Below are 24,939 nucleotides of genomic sequence, written 5' to 3'. Positions count from 1 at the left end.
TTCTGAGGTTGTTTTTCGTGGCTTTGGTGTATATGTTAAACACAATGGCTGAAAAAAATCACACCAAAAATTGGAAAACCAAATTTATCTTTCAAAAGTATATGTGGGTGATAAATTCATGAAATTGGACTAGCTCATTACTTGATGAAATTATTTGTTGAACCACTACCAGGTCACACATGTACTACAAAACCAAATAAATCTTATTACAAATACAAATGTGCACAAGCCAAAATTCTGAAAATGCAGCATTGACATGACTGTGCACTTGAGATGATAGCTTTATCAGAAGAATTTACTCCAAAATCTAACTGTATATTGATATGTGGGTATAGATCAGCAAGAGTAATGCTGGTAAAAAACTCACCTGGCCCTTGGTTTTAACCTTTATCAAACTATCATCACTTCTGTTTGCTTCTATTTTTTTCTTGACAAGTGTTGTTGCCATTTCTTCATACTGTAGCAGCATATGCACCGCTGATACATTCTGCAACACAATTTCTGCGGCCTTCACTGCACATATATTGTTCTGCCTATCCCTTGATGTTTCATCATTTGATATCTCGGTATTGATTGGGTCAGGAATGGGGACTGGAGTATGGTGGCTTCTGATGGGAAATGGGCTCACTGACGAGAAGCAGTGGTCTCCAGCAATGGACTGGTAAACACACCGTTCCGTGTTGTGTTGCAGATCTTGCAGTGGCACAACTGACTTACAACCGACATTCCCATAATCACATGTGACTGTGGCATTTGATAGCATGTTTGCAAAGGCAATGGGGGGACTTACAATAGATTCACACATAATAGAGAGACGGCACACAGGACAGGATGAAGAAACTTGCAACCACTGACACAAACATTCAGCACAAAACACATGTGGTCCATCACACAAAAGTTGTATTGGTCCATCTATTATGTCTTTGCAAATGTGACACTCCATTTCTTCAATGAGATCATTGAACCTCTGTCTCTGCAAGGGAATGAATCTTCTCATCTTTTTTCCTGCAATCTGTTTTACAGCTGCTGTTAGATTTGTACTGCCATGAGTTTCACTCTGTAGTTTCCCTGTCTTTCCTGTCTCCTTGCCAGTGATACCAGAAATGTCACTGCCTTGGTATTGACTTGGTCTGCCCCTGTTTTTACTGTCTTTCTTTTTCTTTCCTGCCTTACACAATGCATCACACACCGCACATCTCCATACTCTACAGTGTCTGGACCATTTCAGTACGTGTGTCCCTGGCCGATAGGTTTTGTTATTGCTTTCTGTCTGCTGCCATGAAGCAATGACTCTCTTACAGAGACAACAAAAATTGGGCGGGTGAACATCAGAATGTCTTCACTAAAACTGTACTCTGAAACAATTCTTTAAAGGTATACAGTCACCTGTAATCTAAATATGCCCATATATGGTCAAAGGGGCGTTCCTTGTATTCAAAATGCCAATGTGAGGGCGCTGTTTTTAAAAAGCGGCCACCCGCTTAAAATCTGTGATTGGTTAGATTTTCTGTTTCCATGCTAACTGTGGCAAAATTGGAACAGGTGACAGTATACCTTTAACTCCAGGATAAAATTGGACTGAGCATGGATAATTTGTGCCATTTATTTTCCGTGCACAAATACGACACCGGTTTTTTAGCACACGAGCATGAAATTCGAATGACATTTTCACAGTCTAGGCACACAGACGATTGAAAAAGGGCGCCAGAAAATATGCCAGTGTGTAAACAAACCCGTTACCAGGGAGACATGCGTGATGGTCCGAAAAACTATGCTCAACTGCAACGCACATATGGACGTATAAAACCCATACGCATAAAAAATAACCCATGACAAATCACGCCATGAAACGTACAGATTACATCACTGCGGACACGGTTAAATCGGTTTCAATCTTGTTAAAATTGATTTACTTAAAATCTGAACCTCGTAAATTACACAACACATTAATGAAAATACTTACAGACCGCCATGCTTTATGTTATCAAGTTGTCCGTGCTAAGAAACTTCTCCTGCAAATGTCTCGAGGTCAAAGAAAAACTAGCGATAAACATCCAGCTATGCTGAGTATGCACCTTATTAATTGAGAACAGCTTTCACTATCACATTGAATGCATTTTTTAAATGATTATGGGTCAGAATTCGAGGAACAACACGCGCACGGCGAGCGATCGTCTCGGTATGCACACAATACGAAGGCCGCCATCACTGAGAGTGCGTTCGGCTGTTCGTTATTTGTTTGCTCAACCTAAGTTGCCAAGTCGGCCGCGCCGGAAGCAAAACACAGGTGACGTAGTCTGCCAGTATGAGCATGCGCAATTTAGCCTGGGAGCGCGAGAATGTGTATAGTACCGTAGAACTGTCTCGCGCTATCATGTCGTTGAGCTATAAAATGTGTGCATGTTAACAGAAACTGGAATTACTGCAGAGAATACTTTCTCATGTCCCCAGTGCGCTGGAGTGTGAGAACACAGTGTGAGAACAATTTGTTCTCACACTCTGTATTGTTGCGCGACCGAACACCTGTTATGTGAAACGTATGTTGATTGGTCAATTCTGCTCAGCGCCTAGTTCTCTGTACGAATTATTTGACGAATAGAACATCGCGTAATGTACAACTGGCACTATAGGGGACAGACGACTGAACCGCAGAGTGAACAGGTTGTTCTAGATTTGAGTACGGTCAGCGCGGCGTCGGCAACAAATACACGGAGGATGACCGCTTTTATGTTGTAACGGGAGAATTCAGGCCATTACAAACCTATCGGCTATTTACGCTCGTCGACATATTTTCTGGAGAAGAACTGACTTGACAGCGATACAGTTAGCGAAAGACTTCGATGAGCGAGCCATTTGCACACGAGGCTGTAGCAGACGACAGCTTTCACGCTATGTCATCAACAGATGGCCACCAGAGCTGTTTCGCAACATTTTCCTCAGATGACCTGGAGAATTTTGTGGCTGACCAACAAAACAAAATTGCCATATCGGTAATATACATGTTAACGTGTTTGATATACTCATCAATGAACGGAACTTCATTTTTCTTTGCGGAATGATACAAATGAAACAAGTGCAATCGTGTGCTGGTTTTTGATAGTATAAACCTACCACAATAAATGCAATTTTCTAAAGATATTGGAGGGACGTGAGAAAAATAATCCCACACCCCAATGGGTTGGATGGAATGTCTCACACTCGTTGGGGAATTCTGTCTCACACGAGCCGAAGGCGAGTGTGAGACAGAATTCCCCAACTCGTGTGAGACATTCCATCCCAACCCGTTGGGGTGTGGGATTCTATTAGTCCAGGACATCACATGTGCGACAACTCTTTCTCTTTCTGGCCTTTGTGTCGTGAGTCGGGTTCGTACAGGGCTTTACACAGTGAGTATATCTTAACAGGAAAGTGGTAGCTGGCCTGAGTAATACTACACTGCTTAGAGGCCCCGTAAGGGATTCTGACTTAATGGTACCTGCCGGCGAAGTTCTGCTGGGGTTAACGGCCTAACCCAGGCCAATAAAACACTGGGAGTCGTGTATTACAGCTCTCTGCCATTCGGCTTATATTTCTTAATGGTTAAATACAGCATTCAACAGGAACTACAGCAACAGCTTACTGGAACTAAAGCAACAGCTTTACTGCTAAACTCTCTGCTCTCTAAACTCTCTGCTTACTTTACTCAGGATTGTACGTAGCTCCACTCAGCAGGGAATGAATGTCTGGAATGCCAAGTATACCCACTGGAACTATTGACAGCTACGGAGTACTGGAACGAACTGTCTGTTAAGACAGTCTGGCAAGGCTACAGCAGCAACACCAGAGTTTACGGTGATACTCTGGGAACAGGAACGAGCAGCACACAGCCATTAACCAAGTCCTTAACTGGACTTACCCCTCTGCTCTGCTTAACAGGAACCGGGTCTCAGTGGGGTTGGCTGTCGGCACACTGGCCGCTGGATCAATGCTGAAGCCCCTCGAGGCTAAGTCAGCAGCTGCTCAGGATATCTGCAAGCCTTGCCGCCGAGACGTCTGAGACGTCTCGTGCACATACAGCAACTCCGTTCTATCAGCAACTCCGTCTATCTGCTTACAAAACTCTAAGTCCAGAGCTTAGAGATCTCTGCTACTACTGCTGGGCATAACAGCATCCTTCCCCTGTGCGTGGAGTAGCGCCCGATGCTAACTCAACAAAATCACACAAAACACTGGCTTAAGTATGACTTCTCTGCCAATCAGAAGCTACTTTTGCACACAAACAAAGCCTTAAGCCAATGACATACAATATTTTGCTCATTATGATTGCCTAATCTGTATATTAATATCCCTACTTAATATCATCTTAATACTAATACTGCCACGTTGGCAAAAACAACTGTCAGAAGAAGTGATAAATTACCACACACTCTAAGACAAAGAGACGCATTGGAATGCAGTCCAGTCATGTCATCGGATATGTCTACTGACCTCTTAAGTGCATGTACCAAGGACAGTACGCTACTCGCTACTATAATTAAACGTAAACACAACAATTAAAAGACACTTAACTAATTAAGAAACCATTACAAAGACGTTTACACATCCAGAAACGTCACATTACCCCCTCCTTTGAGTTCCATAACTCCCGTTGGAACTTTCACTCGTTGGGCAATACATCAATGAAACATATGTCCGCTAAAATTTAAAAGCCAGTCTACTCAGTAATAAATACTTTCACTACAGAAAGTACCAAAGTTAAACGTACTACAAAAACAAAAATCAAACACTTAAAAGTCTTAAATGTCCACTAAATACGGTCCAATAAAAGTTCACAATAAAACAAAACTAAACAATTGTTCGAAAACATAATGTTCAACGCAGAATTACACGATCGTGACTCTTCCAGGCTCACACACAAAAGCCCATCACGATAAATATCGACGAATCCCTCTCAGCTGGGAAAGTTCACGCGAGGTCAAAATGTTCAACGTACAACTGTTCACGGCATAAAGTTTCTAAATGAAGTCAAACGGCGATTACCTACTTCTATGCCAGGGTTGAAAATCTAATACTTTACTTGTAGAAGGAGCCGGTGAATCCCTCGAGTTATGGTTTGGTCGACGCAGATGAAAAGTGCGTTGTACAATCACTTCTTGTACTTCAGTCACTCTTTCTACCAGGTCCGGAGTCAGCTGCAGTAGACTCTCTTCGGGGAAGTGAATCTACTACCGGCAACTGAGGCCGCATCAGGCATTTCTGTATCGCCATTACATATCCTCGGATCGGGGCCACTCGTCTCCATGGAGATCAGCTTATACTCTCGCCTCTGCTCTGCACTGCCAAGCACTGCCTTGTCCTCAGATGACCTCTCTCCGCAACAAGTTGTCGAGCACACTGTATCAGACTCACCCCCACACCCAGGTCTCTCAACTTCAGCCTGGGATTTCCCTGGGGTGACTTTTACACCGCTGGTCTGTCCACTGGAGTGAATTTCCATCTCAGCCTCCATAGCTTTGCTGTCCCTCACCACTGCCGTCTTTGATTTCACAGCTCTGCTATCTACGTCAGACTGCTTGCTACCGTTCATTACAACACTCCACTCCGCCCAGCATTACCCACTGTGTGCCTCGGCTGCCTGTTGCCATGGGCACGCCTATGATGCACATCCAGGCCTCTCCGACTCGCCCATTGAGTCCCCTGGTCACACTCAGTGCATCTCTTATGGCGTCCACCCTCTCTCCGGTCTCGTTTACAGATCGACTCATGCTTTCTCAGTTTTCTCCGGTCACGAAAACACAGGCCACACTGCCTACATGAGAACCGAGGTTTGGGCATGTTGTCAGCTCAGCAACATCAACTTGAATAAAAACTGTCGTCCACACGCTCGTTCAACCATGACTTCAGATGGCAGGAAGTCAAGTATCAGATGAAAAATCCCTGTCATTGCCATGGCGACATCTACCGGAATCAGAATTCTGGCCAGCTGGTTCTTTTTGTCACACATGACAACATTGTCATAGGTATACTTTAAGTGCACTATCTATCATCAAACAATTAAAGTCTACTCACAGAAGTTCAAAGTCTGTTATCAGTTCATCATCAATCTGGTTAGTTGGTTTGTTTGTGTCCTATTTCACTGTAGTAACTTCTGGGGTGAAATAAGGTCACAACTGAGTGTCAGTCCGGTCTAGTCGGAGGCATAGTACCAGTCGCCATAGCGATCAGGCGCCTTCCTGTTTCTCCTTGTTGCATACTGATGGATTTCTTTCTCAGTATGATCAGGGTCAAAGTCGATGTTTACATCTGTGTCCTCTGCCTGGTAAAGGTCATCTAGGGACATACTACCAGGGAATGTTTCAGTGTCACCAAGATGGCTGTCTTTTGGCATTGTATTGTCTATCAGCTCAGGTGAGGCAGATTTCTCGCCATCGGGTTGTCTCTGGTCCTGCTGACGCCAATCAACTGCTTGCGTCCCCTCATAGGGTTTTAGTCGATCGTAATGCACTACCTTTGGTTTAGAGTGCTGACTCCGCTGAATACGGAAAGTGACGTCAGAAAGTTTGTCAATAATCAGGAACGGTCCTTCCCATCGATTTGCTGCTAATTTCTTGGATTTTCCTCTCTTGCAGGCTTCAGCACGCAGCCATACAAATTGACCAGTTGTCAATTCACTTCCATGCTGCCCCGGTTCATAATGTCGTTTCTGGGCAATTGCACTTTTCTGTAATGCAATTCTAGCTCTGCAATGTGCTGATTGTAATTTCCCTCTCAGCTGCAAGGCATAATCAGTACGCTCGGTCGAATTGGTCGGTAGAGGTTCGACCATCAAGTCCACAGGTAAATCTACCTGTCTGCCCAGCATCATCATATTCGGTGTCTTGCCAGTACTCTCCTGGGGTGAACTTCTGTATGCCATCATAGCATAAGGTATCACCTCATCCCAGTTCGATTGATCAGGATCCACTAGTACTGACACAGTCTGGGCTAGGGTTTTCATGTATCGTTCAATGAAGCCGTCAGATTTTGGATTGTATGGCGTCGTTCTCGTCTTGTCAACGCCCAAAAGTCGACATACCTCAGCTATTACTGCAGACTCAAAATTTCTGCCTTGATCAGAGTGGAGTTGTCTGGGCACTCCAAAACGGCTTACAAACTCATCGGTGAGTTTTGCTGCAACAGTTGTGGCTTCCTGGTTTGGGATAGCATAGGCTTCTACCCACTTTGTAAAATAGTCACCTATGACTAGTGCCCATTTGTTTCCACGTTCAGTCTCTGGAAATGGACCTATGATGTCAAAGGCCACTCTCTCCATCGGCACGCCAACAATATACTGTTGTAATGATGTACACCATATTTTAGTTGGTACTTTTCGTGCGGCACAAACATCACACTGTCGTTTCATGGATTGATAACAGCTGTCAGACCATATCAATAGCACTGCTGTTTTATTTTCTCCTTGGTTTTGAACACGCCAAAGTGGGCGGTGGTCATGACAGAGTGTAATTCTGCAAACACTTCTTGCCGGAGTGTTGATGGCAAAAGTAGCTGCCATTCACAGGTGTTTCCATCGACAGACTCATATCTGCGATACAGCACTCCATCTCTCAGTTCAAGCTGCTTCCATTGGCCCCAATATGCTTTGGTTGCCAATGATTGTGGTGATATTTTCTTCCAGTCTGGTGGGTCTGCACTCAGCTCTTTGTGTTTAATGATCGGGCCAATATCAGGATCGTCAAGCTGTAATTGACGTAATTGTGTTGTTGTCCATTCTGGAACTAGACTGATTGCTCTTTCTGCTACCACCGGTGTGCTGGTGTGACCGGGTAAGTCTCTGTCCTGAGAGCTGACATTCTCAGGGTCAACGACCTGTGCAACTAAGGATGGTGCAACAGGTGGTTGTAGTTTTTCTACAGAGATGCTGCTCTCCTCTGTTTGTGTAGCAATGGTACACTGTGTCTCTGTCTGCGTTGATACACTGGCAGTAACTGCTCCCACAGTGTAATTGTTGGTCCCTGTTGATCTGTGTGTGACTGTCCACATTGTCTGCATGGCCTCCGGGACAGGCTATCAGCATTTTGATGTTTTCTGCCGGGTCGGTGGATGACTTTGAAGTCGTACTCACTGAGTACTTCTAGCCATCGTGCTAGCTGCCCCTCTGGATCTTTGAAGTTAAGCAGCCAGCGTAATGAACTGTGGTCAGTACGCAAGGTGAACGGCTGCCCATACAGGTATGGACGGAAATACTTCATAAAGTGAACTGCTGCTAACAGCTCCCTCCTCATCACACAGTAGCTTCGTTCAGGTTTGCTTAGACTTCGGCTGGCATAAGCAATAACCCGCTCTTCTCCATCCTGTATCTGAGACAGGACTCCGCCTATAGCATATAGGCTGGCATCTGTGTCCAGGATCAGTGGTGCACCTGGTATCGGGTATGCCAGGACAGGTGAGTTAACAAGTCTGCTTTCAGCGTCTCAAATGCTGTGTCGCATTCATCGTCCCATTCTTTTCAGTGAGTTGTACCATGGGTCTGGCTATAGCTGCAAAATTCTGCACAAATCATCGGTAGTAAGAAGCCAGGCCAAGAAAACTCCGCACCTCATGGACATTTTTAGGGGTCGGCCAGTTCTGCACTGCATCGGTTTTATCTGGGCTGGTCTCGACTCCTTCTGCTGATACTCTATGCCCAAGGTAGTCTACCTTTCGCTGGAACAAACTGCACTTGCTCGGCTTCAATTTCAGGCCGGATTCCCTCAGACGTGTAAATACTATTTCTAGTCTCTCCAACATCTGGTCAATGGAATCGGCGAACACCACTATATCATCAAGATACAATAGGAGGATTTCCCATTGTAATCCTGATAATACAGACTCCATCAGTCTCTGGAAAGTGGCTGGGGCATTGCATAAACCAAATGGCATGACTTTCCATTGGTATAGCCCACTCCAGGTGGTGAATGCAGACTTCTCCTGTGCATCACCGTCCAGCTCAACTTGCCAGTAACCGCTTGTTAGATCTAATGTGCTAAACCACTTAGCACCAGCAAGCGCATTTATACTGTCTTCAATTCTGGGTATGGCATATGCGTCTTTCACCGTTATATCGTTCAGGTGGCGATAGTCAACGCAGAAACGTGTGCTGCCATCTCGTTTCTTGACTAAAACGACCGGCGCTGCCCAAGGACTGTTGGACTTTTCGATCACATCTTTCTCCAACATGTCGTGTACGAGACGTTTGGTCTCCTCCCGCGACCATGGCGATTGTCGGCGGGGCTGCTGACGGATGGGTTGGTGGTTACGGTCTCAATGTGATGTTTAGTCAGACTGGTACGTCCAAAGTCCAGCTTGTCTTTCGAGAAAATATCCTCCCATTTCGATAGAAATTGGGCAATTTTCTCTCCGCATTCTGTGCCAAGTTCATTGACACTCTCCTCCCATAAGGCCTGCAGGTGGTCAGGTACAGGTGTGGTCGGTTACCTGTCTCCGGTTGACTGGTCTCAACAGGTCGTGGTGGGGCGTGACCTCACTGTCCACACCACTAGCAAGTGCTATGGTGGTCCCCTTCTGCATTATGTGGGTCGTTTCGCCTACATTCATAACACGGACAGGAACAGTGTTATTGGTGACATCAACAAGTACACGTCCTACCAGGACACCTTCGGCTGACAGTGGGTTGCGCTTGGTCGGTTCAACCAAGGCCATGGGGTTCACGCCAATAGGTCGGGACAGATGTCCAGGTATGACCATCTCATGTCCAGCTTAACAGCCATTGTCTCAGCTACCACAACTCGAGCACAAAGGTGTCTACCTGTACGGTCAAGTAGGGGTACATTCCCCTCATGGAAACCCATAGTTAGACTATGTGTTCTGATTTCAGCAGGTGCAGCCAGGATGTAGTCATGCCAAGTATTACTCCCTCACTGATCTCCGCCACAACAACTCTAATTGTTGTTTTATTCGGCCCAACTTTGATCTGGAAGTCGGCCTCTCCATGCACAGGTAAAGGTGTTTTCCCATCAGCCTGCAACGCCTGATTGTAGGTGGCAACAGGGCAGGTTTCTGTGCAGCTGGTATCGAGTTGTAGACATCAGGAGACAGGAGGGTCAACTCCGATCCGGTGTCGACAAACGAACAAGCAGCTACACCATGGATTTCAGCAAGAACGTAAAACTGCGGCCGTCTTTTCTTTACTTTCACGTCATTCAACTGCAACACATGCTGGGCTTCCATGTCAGGTTTCTTGTCATTTTCTATTTTGTCATCGCTGGTTGGGACCGGTTGTCTGTTGTGTCGACCGAGCGTCGGTCCCCACACTCGGTCCTTGCGTGTTTCCCGAGGTTTCAGCCTTTGGGCAGTTGCGCTTTATATGGCCTACTTCCCCACATCCGAAACACTTTATCGGTCCTTTCTTCTTTTGTCGCTCAGCTTTATCTCTTTTCATCTCCTCTTTGATCGCATTGACAGCTGCCATGAGTTCAGTGAACTCTGACTGGGTTGGCAAGCTGGTGTGTTGATCATAGGAGTCTGCAATCTCTACTGCATCATCGTACAGGTCATCATCGATGCCAACCTGTCTGATATGTTGGCGTCGTTTCATTCGTCCAGCTTCAGAATGCAGGAACGACTCAGTATGAATAGCAATTCGTATTGCTGCATCGAGTGTTCTGGTTTGAGGCACCAGTCATTTCGATGGCGTGGGTTCGAATCCCACCGCTGCCACCAATGCGACAACTCTTTCTCTTTCTGGCCTTTGTGTCGTGAGTCGGGTTCGTACAGGGCTTTACACAGTGAGTATATCTTAACAGGAAAGTGGTAGCTGGCCTGAGTAATACTACACTGCTTAGAGGCCCCGTAAGGGATTCTGACTTAATGGTACCTGCCGGCGAAGTTCTGCTGGGGTTAACGGCCCAACCCAGGCCAATAAAACACTGGGAGTCGTGTATTACAGCTCTCTGCCATTCGGCTTATATTTCTTTAATGGTTAAATACAGCATTCAACAGGAACTACAGCAACAGCTTACTGGAACTAAAGCAACAGCTTTACTGCTAAACTCTCTGCTCTCTAAACTCTCTGCTTACTTTACTCAGGATTGTACGTAGCTCCACTCAGCAGGGAATGAATGTCTGGAATGCCAAGTGTGCCCACTGGAACTATTGACAGCTACGGAGTACTGGAATGAACTGTCTGTTAAGACAGTCTGGCAAGGCTACAGCAGCAACACCAGAGTTTACGGTGATACTCTGGGAACAGGAACGAGCAGCACACAGCCATTAACCAAGTCCTTAACTGGACTTACCCCTCTGCTCTGCTTAACAGGAACCGGGTCTCAGTGGGGTTGGCTGTCGGCACACTGGCCGCTGGATCAATGCTGAAGCCCCTCGAGGCTAAGTCAGCAGCTGCTCAGGATATCTGCAAGCCTTGCCGCCGAGACGTCTGAGACGTCTCGTGCACATACAGCAACTCCGTTCTATCAGCAACTCCGTCTATCTGCTTACAAAACTCTAAGTCCAGAGCTTAGAGATCTCTGCTACTACTGCTGGGCATAACAGCATCCTTCCCCTGTGCGTGGAGTAGCGCCCGATGCTAACTCAACAAAATCATACAAAACACTGGCTTAAGTATGACTTCTCTGCCAATCAGAAGCTACTTTTGCACACGAACAAAGCCTTAAGCCAATGACATACAATATTTTGCTCATTATGATTGCCTAATCTGTATATTAATATCCCTACTTAATATAATCTAAATACTAATACTGCCACGTTGGCAAAAACAACTGTCAGAAGAAGTGATAAATGACTACACACTCTAAGACAAAGAGACGCATTGGAATGCAGTCCAGTCATGTCATCGGATATGTCTACTGACCTCTTAAGTGCATGTACCAAGGACAGAACGCTACTCGCTACTATAATTAAACGTAAACACAACGATTAAAAGACACTTAACTAATTAAGAAACTATTACACAGACGTTTACACATCCAGAAACGTCACACATGTAAGTCTCTAAGGTACCAAGGAGGACGTTTAGGAAATCCTTTCAGAAAGTTCACTCCGTCTGTGGCCATTTTGTGGAGTATATACGTACCTGCACTGGCTGCAGCGTATACAGTATTTCTACTGTACAGTGCACATATTGCCGGATAATATGCGATGGAATTTTGCGTTTCACGTCGTTCAATCATTCAGATGAAATACCGCCCTTCTCAAAACTTGGAAAAAAAAGGTGACAGGTTTGGAATGCTAACCTTTGTATATCAAGAATGACGTAATTTAATGAGAAGACATTTGTATTCGAGCACGGCTACAGTTTTTGATTCGAAAACTTTCATCATGGACCGTGGTTGTATTCAACAATCGAGAGGGTTAGGTGAGTCGAACTTTTTCCTATGTCCATGTAGCACTTGTGCAAAAATAACCGAATCCACAGGCCTTTGGCGAATCAATAAATGCGCTTTTCACCAAGCTGAAAGGTTGAAAGATCCGTCCGTACGTCACTTTGGGACGAGGTAGATAAATGCAGTCAAACCCAGCTGGGCACATAATGTGACTTTGTTCTGGAAATTACGAAGACAACCGGCCGTGCGGTGGAACTTTGCAACAAAGTTTCAATATCTGAACTGACTACTTGAATGACAGGCACAGGAAACTATGGCCAATAAAACGCATTCTCGTTGCAATTTGATAATAATGTATCAATCACAATGACACAGAAATTATGCCTCCTCCGGCAGAAGGGCCGTGGCCAATTTTTAGCCCTGCTACAGTATGTCTCAGTGCTGAAAAGGCCATGTTTTTGCCAGGTTGTCATGACGACTTTTAAAATTTGCATACAACTCTGAGAGTGAAACGGGTTGTTAATAGGTCACAAAACTTTTGAGTCCCACTGTCGTCCATTATACCTGTTTCCTTGGGTATTAAAGGTGTGCAAGTATACACATCAAAAGACTAGAAAATTCACTTCATGGGCAGAATCTCGTAAAATAGCCTTTTCTTGTCTGGTTAAAGAAAAAGATACCCCTGATCTAAAATATGCATGGTTTTAAATAAAAAAACCTAAATGGTTACCATGGCAACATGAAACAAAAATGAACATGGAGTTCATGCTGTGATAAATACACTTAGGAGAGCATTTGCATAGTAACTGGGATTACTTTTAATAGACTTTGGAAAACTTTGAAATATTAAAACGCAAATATGTTACTATGGAAACACAGGGCAGTAAAAATTGATATCGTGTTTTGTCTTTCTAACCCAAAATAACCCTTTGATATAATATTTCTGTTGATTACTGGATTTTTACACTGGATATTTGGTCTTTCTAACCCAAAATATCCCTTTGCTACAACATATTCTGTCGGTTACTGGATTTTAGGTGAAATCTTTGAAAAACTGGTAATTTTTATTCCTGAATGGTTACCATGGAAACATCTCACATTAAAATGAGTGTGATTGTTTTGGTTTGCTAACAAGAAAAACCCTATTATGATTTTTTACATCAATCAATAGTTCTTTAATAGGAATTAGTGAAAGAGTAACATTTTCAATCCCAGAATAGTACCATGGCAACTCGAAACATTAAGATAAGTCTGGTTTTGTGCTCTCTGACCCGAACTCCCCCACTAGGTAATTTTCATATATCAATCAAAGTAACTTTTCATGGGATATTAGCAAAACTGAAATTTTCAACCCCTAAAATGGTTACTATGGAAACATGGGGCAGTGAAACTGATATCATATTTGGTCTTTTCGACCCAAAATACCCTGATGGTGAAATTTTCACGGAAATTGAACCTATTATTATTCGCGTTATTATTTCTATATAATACTTATATTAATTATTATTATTGTACTTGGGCCTCAGCCCAAGTACATTTGTTTTCATTCCGTGGGAAAAAACTCTGTAAGGTATAACCATTTCTGGCTGAGACCAGGGAGGGCAAACTGTCTTGGCTTCATCTTTCTTGGCATAATAAATGGCGTAATGATGTTAACTGAATGGAAGTGCTGCTCTCAGCCAGTCTTGAATAAGTGAGATGTGAATATTAATGCTTCTCTATCTGAGTTTTTGCCACAAAATCTTCAGAATATAATCAAAATGTGCATCGAAATGCAACAATTAATGCACCCTCCGTTTCCTAGGCGATGGCACGACCCTTGCTACACCCACTGGACGAGCCAAAGTGGGAGGGGTAATTTCAGTTTGGTCGAACGAGAGGGCTCGAGACCAGAATTTAACATTTAAACTTGAAACATGTTTAATCGCTGACAAGATTTGGACTAGTGTTAATCAAAGTACAAGTGTGAAAAGGAAAGGTTTTATATCCCGGACACAATGAAAAACATTACGACTGGAAACTGTACCCCCAGTTGAGAATAGTAATGCCCACAGCGATGGAGAACACTTATCCTTGAGCTGAGAAAACCAGACCATCATTTCGAAATAGGGCTGCAGATTCGAGAAGCTCGTTCAAAATAGCTAGGTACACCCCATAAAGGGGTGGTTTTGAGTTTTGAGGGCAAATTTCGCCTCCTTCATATAGAAATCGTACGTTTGTTTTTCCAGGAGAACGCACCATTTGACACAAAATTTGCATGTAAAGGGGTCGCCAGTAAGCACGTGGTCAAATCTGGCATAAGAAACAATATGAAATGTTGGGTAAAGCCAGTCCAAATAAACTGATTTGAACTTTGTGTTTTGTAATTTATACCACTGCAGTAACATTACCTTTTTTTGACAACATCACACAATGTAATACGTTAAAATATAAAATACTAAAATAAAAATGCGATGTGCCATGTCTCCAGATTTCTAAAATATCGTTCGTTGACCGTTCGACGGAATACTGTGATGCAGTTGAAATTCAATACTGACCGCCAAATAATCTTAATGAGACGAGATCATTCTAGACATCCTCCAAGATTATCCAACCATTCGCGTTAGAGTTCAGCTCGCTTAGAGTATTCTTCGGTCTTCGTTTAGATCGACCCTAATCTCTCCCATTTAGGAAATAAATACACAAGCTACCTTGACAAAACTTCTTGCACCATCCAGGACCAAACGCACTACAAATCTATCTTGACGTCATCATCTCCTTACATGGTAATCGGCATACCGTATTTTTAGCAAAGGAGACACAGAATACGTCGGAGTATCGGTGTCGGCAACTCTCTCGCTAGCCCTGCGTACGATGCTGTGTGTTAGCTGTAGCACATAGCATCGCACGCAGGGCTAGGGGTCAACATGGGGTCACAGCCATGTTACCTCAAAACTTATTTCTGTCTGCACACTCAAACTCAAAAATGTCGGATATGAACCTGAAAAATCGATGCAATTTTGTCAAACTTCGGCGAAATTTCAGCCTATAGACAAAATTTCATCCAGTAAGGTAAATTTACTGAAATTTGATCGACAAATAATCCTGAGCTTGAACGTGACAGCTCGCCTTCTCCGGGAAGTCAAGCATCCAGCTGCCCATACACAGTTGCCCATATGGCCAGGTTTATGAGATTGTTTTCAAGCGACGGCGGCAGACCGTACGGGGCTCTGGATATGAACCTACCGCCGGTGTAGCTGTAATAACTGTTGCGTTGTTTTTAGTGCCCACGGACGAAGTCCTGGGGGAGTTATAGGTTTGGTCATGTCAGTCCGTCCGTCCGTCCGTTCACGCAGATATCTCAGACATGCCCTGGTCAATTTCTTTCAAACTTTGCACAAGAATAGTACCCAACCCCATACAGATGCACGTCGATTTGTTTCACAATGCGATCGAATTTGGCCGTGTTAGAGGACTTTTTAGTTTACACCTCCATAGACTCCCATGTATAAGGCCAAGAAAAATAAAATTTAGTTTCTCATCGTATTCATATTGCCTAAAGGATGCAGTGACGCAGTTTTTTGTCCCCGCGGATAAAGTCCAGGGGGCTTATAGATTGGGTCATATCCGTCCGTGAGTCCATCAGTGAGTCCATCGGTTCACGCAGATATCTCAGACATTTTTCAAGATATCATGTGACCTTGGTGACCTTTGACCTCAAATATACATTATTGTCCATAACTCAGTAACCACAAGTGCTAAACCTTTCATATTTGGTATGATGGGACACCTTATGATGCCACATATTGTATGCCATATATATTTGTCCACAACTCAGTAACCACAAGTGCTACATCCTTCATATTTGGTATGATAAGACACCTTATGACACCACATATTGTACCTCATTAATTATGAGCATATCTAATTTTGAGCGAGCCAATAGAGCTAGAGGTCTGATTTTTGGTACATAGGGATAAGTTAACAATATAATTTGTTTGACAAAACGTCAAGTGACCTCAATGACCTTTGACCTCAAATATACATATTTGTCCACAACTCAGTAACCACAAAAGCTACACCCTTCATATTTGGTATGATAGGACACCTTATGACACCATATTCGGATAGTTTTCAATCGGATTCGAACCCACAACATACGGCATCAGTCGCCTAGCTGAAAGGCCACAGACAGAACCAGTCGGCTAAATCTCCACTCCCAAAAAAGAGTGGTTCAATAGCCGGCTAAGTTGTTACATTTTTCTGACTGAGGCCGCTCAACACGTGTAGAGTTCGTGAAGCACTCACGCACGCATGCTCACTATCATACATCGCACATACACACTTTATCGAAGCGAAGAAACGAATTTCGTCGCTTTTAACTGGGCGAACGATAACCTCGGGACAATTCTGTCCACCAGCAGTGTTACCTACCCAGGGAAGAAAATTCGGATAGTTTTCAATCGGGTTCGAACCCACAACATACGGCATCAGTCGCCTAGCTGAAAGGCCACAGACAGAACCAGTCGGCTAAATCTCCACTCCCAAAAAAGAGTGCAACTCAGTAACCACAAGTGCTACACCCTTCATATTTGGTATGAAGGACACCTTATGACACCACATATTGTACCTCATTAATTATGCGCATATCTAATTCTGAGCAAGCCAATAGAGCTGGATGTCCGATTTTTGGTATATAGGGATAACTATAGGGTAGAAATCTAAATATGCCCATCTAAATATTAGACATCTACCATCGAGAACAAAAGAAATTTGCTGTAATTTGAATATTTAAGGAGTTTAAGCAATGTCCACTATAAATAAAGAACCCCTGCCTCAAACTCCACAAAAGTTGCTAGACATATTTTGCCGTTGTCATGCCATTGCTTCGTTTAATAACCAGTTAATCAAATGCCTAATTGACAGGAGGAAATTCAAGACCATATTTGAATAGTAGTATATATTGTCCTCAAAATTACTCTATCACGGCCCAAGTACTCATTGCCTTCAGCAATACTGCCTTGTTATTATTATTGTACTTGGGCCTCAGCCCAAGTACATTTGTTTTCATTCCGTGGGAAAAAACTCTGTAAGGTATAACCATTTTATTATTAACTTCATTTCAGACTGTTTAAAAACCGTCGATAGGACAAAAAGATTACAAAACAGACAAAAAGCAACCACACTACAATACTGGACAATATAAAAACAAACACCGAAAAACCTTAAAAAAACGCGGTGTAAAAGCTGTCTCCAGTGAAATTGCAGTCCAAAATAGCAGCATCAGACATGAGTAAACTCTTCAAAAGACTATTGTCAGTACATTGCAGTCTACGGGCAAGGCTATATATCAATTTTCTTCTTAAAACTGAGAAGTCGTTGACACGATTTTCAACAAAACCAGCTGAAATACTAACATTACGTGGTAAATTTAATAACCTGCGCAGCGTATTATTGTGACAGACATGCAGGCTGCAAATAGATGTTACATTAAAATCGCGCCAAAGTTGGGCACAATACATGTAAATATTATTGTAAAAAGTATTAAAGGGATATAATCTGTAACTTGTGGCAAGTTTTTCAGTATTCTGCTTCTATATATATCAACTACCGTGTGTGACCCTAATCCGTTTGTTATGCTGAAATTTCGAGTATTCTTTTTGTCAACACAGCTTGTAGTGTGTAGTGATCATTGAATTCTAGTCCGGACTTGAATACAATTTTCAACAATAACAAACGAGATTATACTCATACAGGTTGCGTTGATGTGCTGAGGGGTGTACCATTTGATATCCTGGGGAGGGGGCTTGGAAGATTTGGGGAAAAAAATGCCAAGGTGGAGTTGCTCGAAAAAAAATATCTGGCCTTAAGTGGCTGATGGAAAAATAATTATGGACCATTGCGACTCGGAAAAAAAAATCTTGGCAATTGTTCGATGCACACTGCAGCATCAATAAAAATCAAGCAGTAGCTCTGGAGTTTTATAAAGCATAAACCATGTCAAGCTTGAGGAACAATAACTTAGAATTTATTAAACGAGGAACTGAAATAAATACACAAACAAAAACACTGAAAAATTGTCAAAAGTTACAGCTACTATCACTGTAGCTTTCAGCAACTAAAAACAAGAACTCGTCTGGAACAAAACTAATAAATATTTGTCAAAAAATAAAGCAAAACACCAAAACTTTAATAAAGTCTCAAGGACACTGTGCTCTTTTGGTTTGAATTGGTAATAGTACATACAAGTTCTCATACTGATTGTATATATAGGAAAATGAGAGCAACTTTACACATCGTTTTCTACCTTTGATAGTGATGCGGTATATTGAATCGATCAATGTGGTTTAATGATATAGGAAAACATCAGGAAGTATGCTGAAATTGAAATTGCTCACAAGTGTTTTCCAGAAATGTGTAAATCTGAATGTATGGATTTTGTCAAAATACCACAAGAAGAGAGACAGCCTGCCATGAACTGGGTCAAGTGGACTCAGTCAGTCAAGTGGTCTGTTCAACTTGCTAATATCACTCAAACCAGGACACTTGTCAGACAATGACATATTTTTTTCAAGCGCAAGTAAATGCCATAAATGTACATGATTTTACAAATATATGTAGGATACCATCATCTCTTCTGATGACACCAGTGATGTTCTCAGAAAAGTTTTCACTGTAAGTTTGTTAATGCTTAATGTAGAACTCAGTAATCAGGTTGTTTGATTTGTATTTTCAGTGTGTTACCCATGGTATAAATAAGATCTATAACTGATATTTTTGTAAAGTGAATCAAAAATGTACATGTATTTACATATCTTTATTTAGTTTCTTGAATATAGTCTGTGTGCGATAGAACAGCATCTTGTTACTGGGTGTGAAAAACCAAGCAAACAAACATTGCACCGAAATTTGGTAAAAAAAAATATATCTCGAAGAAGGAAAGTGAAAAAAAAGGTTGCCAGCATATGCCCTGTAGAAAAAAAAATAATTCATGGTGAAGCAGGTGGGAAAAAAAATAATGGCTCTCCACCAATCTTCCAAGCCCCCCCCCCAGGATATCAAATGGTCCACCCCTAAATACTTCGCATTAAATTATTGTTTAGTGATTCGATGCAGAAAGTGTTGGGAAACCACAAAACAAAAGTTTTGAAAAAATAGCCAAAAGACACCGCTTATGAAGCTTTACAAAGTAGTAATTTGACACGCATAAAAACAATTTCTAAATTTTCTCAGGAGTAAGTTAACCCTGCTATATAGCGCTCTTCGTCGGGAGGTGATATCATTATCATCTTCAGGTGATATGCTGCATTTGGAAACTATGTCTCCATATCTACCACAGAACTTCTTAAACGATCTTGGAAACGTTTTCGAGAAGCGCTGCCTCACTAACTTTATCGCCTATGATGTATTTTACTCGAAAGTCGTCATATGAAATGTAAGCTCTACTGTATCTCAAGGGTTGAAAAACATATACAACATAAGCTGGAGCATATGGAATATTGCGGGGCAAGTACGGATAGTTGAAAATTTGAAAATCAAAATCATCCTGCTTGTCATGTAGCTTTTGCACAGAGTATTCTGTCCAAATTGAATACACAGATCAAGATATGAAGCCGAATGCATATTTTCTGTAACTCATCTGGGTAAGATATACAAAACTTGTTGTGTTTTCTTGACGTCTTAATTATATACTTCACAATTGTACTTTAATATCGTATGGTCTCACAATAATGTCTGCGGTAGAACTATGACGTGTATACTAGGGAAGCACCATTCTGTGAAGTGGTGATAATGGGGATAACAAAGTTTTCTTTTTGTCTTGCATGACTTGACCAACGCTGTAGGTTGTAGCACAGGGCCTCATAAATGGCTATTTAAGTCAATATTACAGCGTTTTTCTTTCTTTTTCAATGTTACAAATAAACCAGCTGAAGAGCACAACACTTGTGTAGCAGTCTTTTGTGAAGCTTGTATTGGCATGTATAGTGCGCCCTCAACGGGGAATATGAACATATGTAAATGCGACCTATAGTTCCGTGACCTCTAGCCATGCCTACTTCCCTCGCCATATGGCCGGCCATGCGTACAGAACCCGGGGGGGGGGGGGTACTCCCATAGAAAGGTGAACGGGTATGTGCCGCCCGAATGGGTCACTTTTTCGCGGAAAAAATCCCTAAATATGGGTCGAATTTTCATTGGAAAAATCCCTAAACATGGGTCGCAAACACGGCGAACGTCCCTAATTTTTTTACATGGATTAGAATAAAGGTATAAAATCCTCAAGACCCATCCCTCGGGCCGGCGCGCCGACCATGATAGGCAATGCGTGTATGCGATGCGATGTGGTGACGCGACTCTCGATCGAGAGCCTTCTCTGCAATGACGTGACCCAGGTTGACCCCACTGAAAGACTGTTACTTAGCAACCAACGTCGCCAGTTCCTGTGCGTCTGATCCTTGGAAGTCATCTGTCATGGCGGCGTTTAGTGTTTAAGGTGTCGCGGTAGGTTAAATTGCTCTGTGGCATTCACACATTTGAGGTTAGGATTCCAGTTTTTTTTCAGAAAATCCCCATAGTTTAAGTTATAATAAACCCCCGGAAATAAACCTCGATCTTTTATTCAAATGTTACAAAACAGTACGGAAGCTGTGAAAGATATCGGGATTTGATTTCATTCATATGTTGTCGTCTGCATGGCTTCCTGGGCATGGCTTCCAGGCACACATAGCCGGAAAGATGAAATGTGCTGTGCCGAGCGAGCTTAGAGGATATAAGCTTACTGTGCAGTTATTGTGAGTTTGCATATTCTAAAAAATGATTCAGGCTACACAGTGAAAATCAATTTCTGTTTTTTGATGACTGGTGGAAATGTGGGCTTATATAGCACAGTGGCAGTAAAGATATTGCATGCATGATAATTAAGAGACTGGTCAGTTTCTTTGGCCTAGGGGGCGGGGGGGCCGGTGGATTCATGGGGGTCACCCTGTTTTTGATTTGGTGATAGGGGTCACCATGTTTTTGAAATGCCAAATAGGGGTCAGTGTGTTTTTGGATTTTGACACGGCCTAATAATTGCGTAAAATGCATAACGTAAGCCACAAATTTTCATCATTCAGTAATTTGTTGCAATTTTCCGCATAACTTAATAATCAGACATAATTTTCAGCACACCCAACTTAAATATATCAGACATACATATATCAGAGATATATCATATCTGTATGCTCAATACCCGGGTTCAATATTTTTCAGAGGGCTCTCTGAGCGCATTACTTAATTAATCTATCAGACATTTTTAGCACGCCCTTCCAGCTGATGACTTAAATATATAAGACATATATATCAGAGATATCAAGATGTTTCATATTTTTCTGTGCGCCCTTCGGGCGCCGCACTTTAATAAATCAGAGATATATGTCAGAGATATCTTGATGTTTGCTAAGTGAAAGTGTACCATTATGAAATCTGCAGTTCATATGATGAAAAGCATGACAAATTCATGACAAATTCTTTTGTTTTGTTGTATGTGAGCCACGTCTAAGACACAGCAAAAGCACTTTTTAAGTCTCAGCTTAATGTTCAATGAATTAGTCAAATGTCACCTCAGATGCCACCAGAGAACACCATTTCCACTAACAAATTTCATTTTTCGCCATTTTTCGCACTCCCCCCCCCCCCTCGGTCGCTTCGCTCCCTCGCTGTTCACCCGTCTACTTTTGTAAATTACCTGGTTACTTTTAAATATAAGGACAACGCTTTCTCAGTATAAGTTACATGAACCTCTGAATGTAAGCACATATGTAAGTTTTAAACAGATAAATGATTAAGTGGTGCCACACCCAAATGTGGCTGCCCATGTGAATTTTCAAACAACAGCAGTGAAACCAGTGCATAAACCTAAAAGAATTTTACAGACCAACGTGTTTCCATCAAATAGATCTCATGGGACAGAATATACTTCACTGAGACAAGGTATTCTCCATTTTCATTGTGATATGTGAAGTATTGGAAAATTGCGGGAAATTTAAGAGTAACTTATTAGACTACCGGTATGTAAAAATTCCTGGCTGTTTTGTAACAAATTATTGTTTTCATGACAGTGCAAGGTATTATAACTTTATTGGTAGAAATCAAATAATATCTGAAATTATTGGAAATATTTGAACTTGAACAAATTCAATGACATTGCAGCTCACGGCCCTTTAATACTTTTGTTTGCTAGTATTCTACTTGACAACTGGTCAGCTTATTTTCTTTTTTGATCGCTGCATTTTTCCCTAACTATGGGTCTGATTTTGACAAAAAGTCCCTAACAATGGGTCTATTTTGACAATACACATGGGCAGACGTTTTAAACTTGGGCCGCACACCCCCGTATGAAAATATTGAGAGTACCCCCCACCCGGGGTACAGACGTGCCGTCGCTGTGTTTACTGTACTAATTTAGTATTTTTAGAATTTAGTACAGTAGGAAGTAGGCATGGCTAGAGGTCACGGAACTAAAGGTCACATTTACGAGGACGCACTATGCATGCCAATACAAGCTACACAAGAGACAGCTACACAAGTGTTTTGCTCTTCAGCTGGTTTATTTGTAACATTGAAAAAGAAAGAAAAACGCTGTAATATTGACTTAAATAGCCATTTATGAGGCCCTGTGGTTGTAGGTAAGGTGTGTATAATCCCTTTCCACAATGCCACTGTAACTGCTGCACCCCCAAGACATAATGGTTTGTCCAATATGAAAGCACGTTCGCCTGCAGTCAAAGAAACAAAATGCTCCAAGAAATAACCTGAAAATGCTGCAATTACTCGACAAATAGAGTTATCAATTTCGTCAAATTACAGAGAACAATTAAGCTCACTAAAACCTCATTTCAAAAAGGAGACACTGGCGAGCTTTCTTCAATTTTGCGTTTTTCTGACTATTATTAAATCCACATTCTGAATTTCGTTCGACTGAACAGCAAATAAAACCGTTACATAACGAAGCGTCATCGATTTAATACACATTCAGATTCGGTTGATAGGGCTAGTTCTGAGTTTGATTGGTGAAGGCGCTATAATTACCCTTTGCAAACATCTCATGATCCACGTTTTTGTTCAAGCACAGGATATATTATGTCAGTGTATCTTAAAAATCTGCATCAGACATTCACGCGCAGATTTTCTGTGAAATAAGTTTAAAGTTCCCATTTAAGAGCATGGATTCACTAACGCTGAAAATTATGGCTGATAACAGTCCAATTGCCCTTTGATGTTTTAGGTTTGCTGTAGTTCCTCTTCGATATAAGTGATTGACATCAAAGTATGTACAACGGTTCTGGACAGCTGATTTTAAACAGAAAATATAAAATGTACAATCTACAGTTAATTCAGAATACTGTATCATACTGTAAATTTCTATACTACAACTGACATGTCAAGTATATATATATATATATATATATATATATATATATATATATATATATATGTGTGTGTGTGTGGTGTATGTGTGTGTGTGTGTGTGTGATGTATGTATGTATGTATGTATGTATGTATGTATGTATGTATGTATGTATGTATGTATGTATGTATGTATGTATGTATGTATGTATGTATGTATGTATGTATGTATGTATGTATGTATGTATGGTTGGCCCCGGTCGAGACATACGGATACGTGCGAGTGACTTACTCTTTCTCATTGCCTAGGTTTGAGATTTTTCACAATATACTGTAGCGTATTCCTCGACATGGTAAGTTTTTTGTTGTATGCATTTGCTTGTCTGATTTATACTATGCAAGCCTTTGTTTTCCATTGAATTTAAAACCCGTTAAATTAATCTATTGTCTATTTACGCCAGAAATGTGGGCGATTATGTTTACTAATTGGTTCTTTGGAAATTATTCTATGCAAAGTCGATGACATTCGGCCAGCCGATTAGCTAAGTAGGAAATGCTTGACGGTGTACAGATGCCCAAGTTTGTGTTTGTGTGCGTGGCAATACATTGGATTAAGACTGGTAGATGACGTCAGAAGCGTCTATAGCTTGTATAGCCTTAAAGCATACGTTGATAAGAAATGTTGCTTGTTGTCAGTAGTCACCGTTGCTAAGCGATGTGAATCATTCGGTACTGCATTCACTAATCCCTCATACAGTTTGCAATTGGGCAAGGCAATTATCGTGAATTTCCAAGTCCTTCCCGTGAGCTTCATGAGATTTTGGGTGTCTCACCTATTGCTGCAAATAAACATAAACATACCTCTTCCATGTAGACACTACTTTGTTCTTTTGTTCGTCTTTCATCGCTTACTTTATAGTTGCCACCCAGCATATTATAAAATCGCTAAAGGGGGTGCAATGATAGCATCACATTCAACTTTTGATTACTGAGTAATTACAGACACGGGGAAGTCATATAACCGGCGGAAGTCTCCGATTTCTCGAAATTTACATACGCAGTGAGACGTTGGTCCTTTTTGCTTAAGATTGAGTGCCCCGTCTTTACAAAATGTCCGTAATTTGCCCAAGTGCAGCTCGCCATGTTTCTCTTAATTTCGGAAAACCTACCGTATTCAACGATTATACATTTTCGCAAGAACAGACGCTGCAGGGCACTGGGCTCTTCTTCGAGTTTAGTTCTCAATCGTCATTGG

At 42.0% G+C, this 24,939-nt stretch overlaps 1 protein-coding gene across 1 annotated transcript in view; it reads right to left on the bottom strand.

Annotated features, from left to right (window-relative positions):
* LOC139141127 (probable serine carboxypeptidase CPVL) overlaps positions 1-24,939 on the bottom strand; it is a 601,148-nt gene that overhangs the window by 557,583 nt on the left and 18,626 nt on the right. The gene's annotated exons all lie outside the window — the stretch shown is intronic.

This window comes from Ptychodera flava, chromosome 9 (assembly GCF_041260155.1).
Source record: "Ptychodera flava strain L36383 chromosome 9, AS_Pfla_20210202, whole genome shotgun sequence".
Lineage (NCBI taxonomy): Eukaryota > Metazoa > Hemichordata > Enteropneusta > Ptychoderidae > Ptychodera > Ptychodera flava.
The sequence above is the reverse complement of the archived record's forward strand: the minus strand, read 5'-3'. Positions and strand labels throughout refer to the sequence as shown.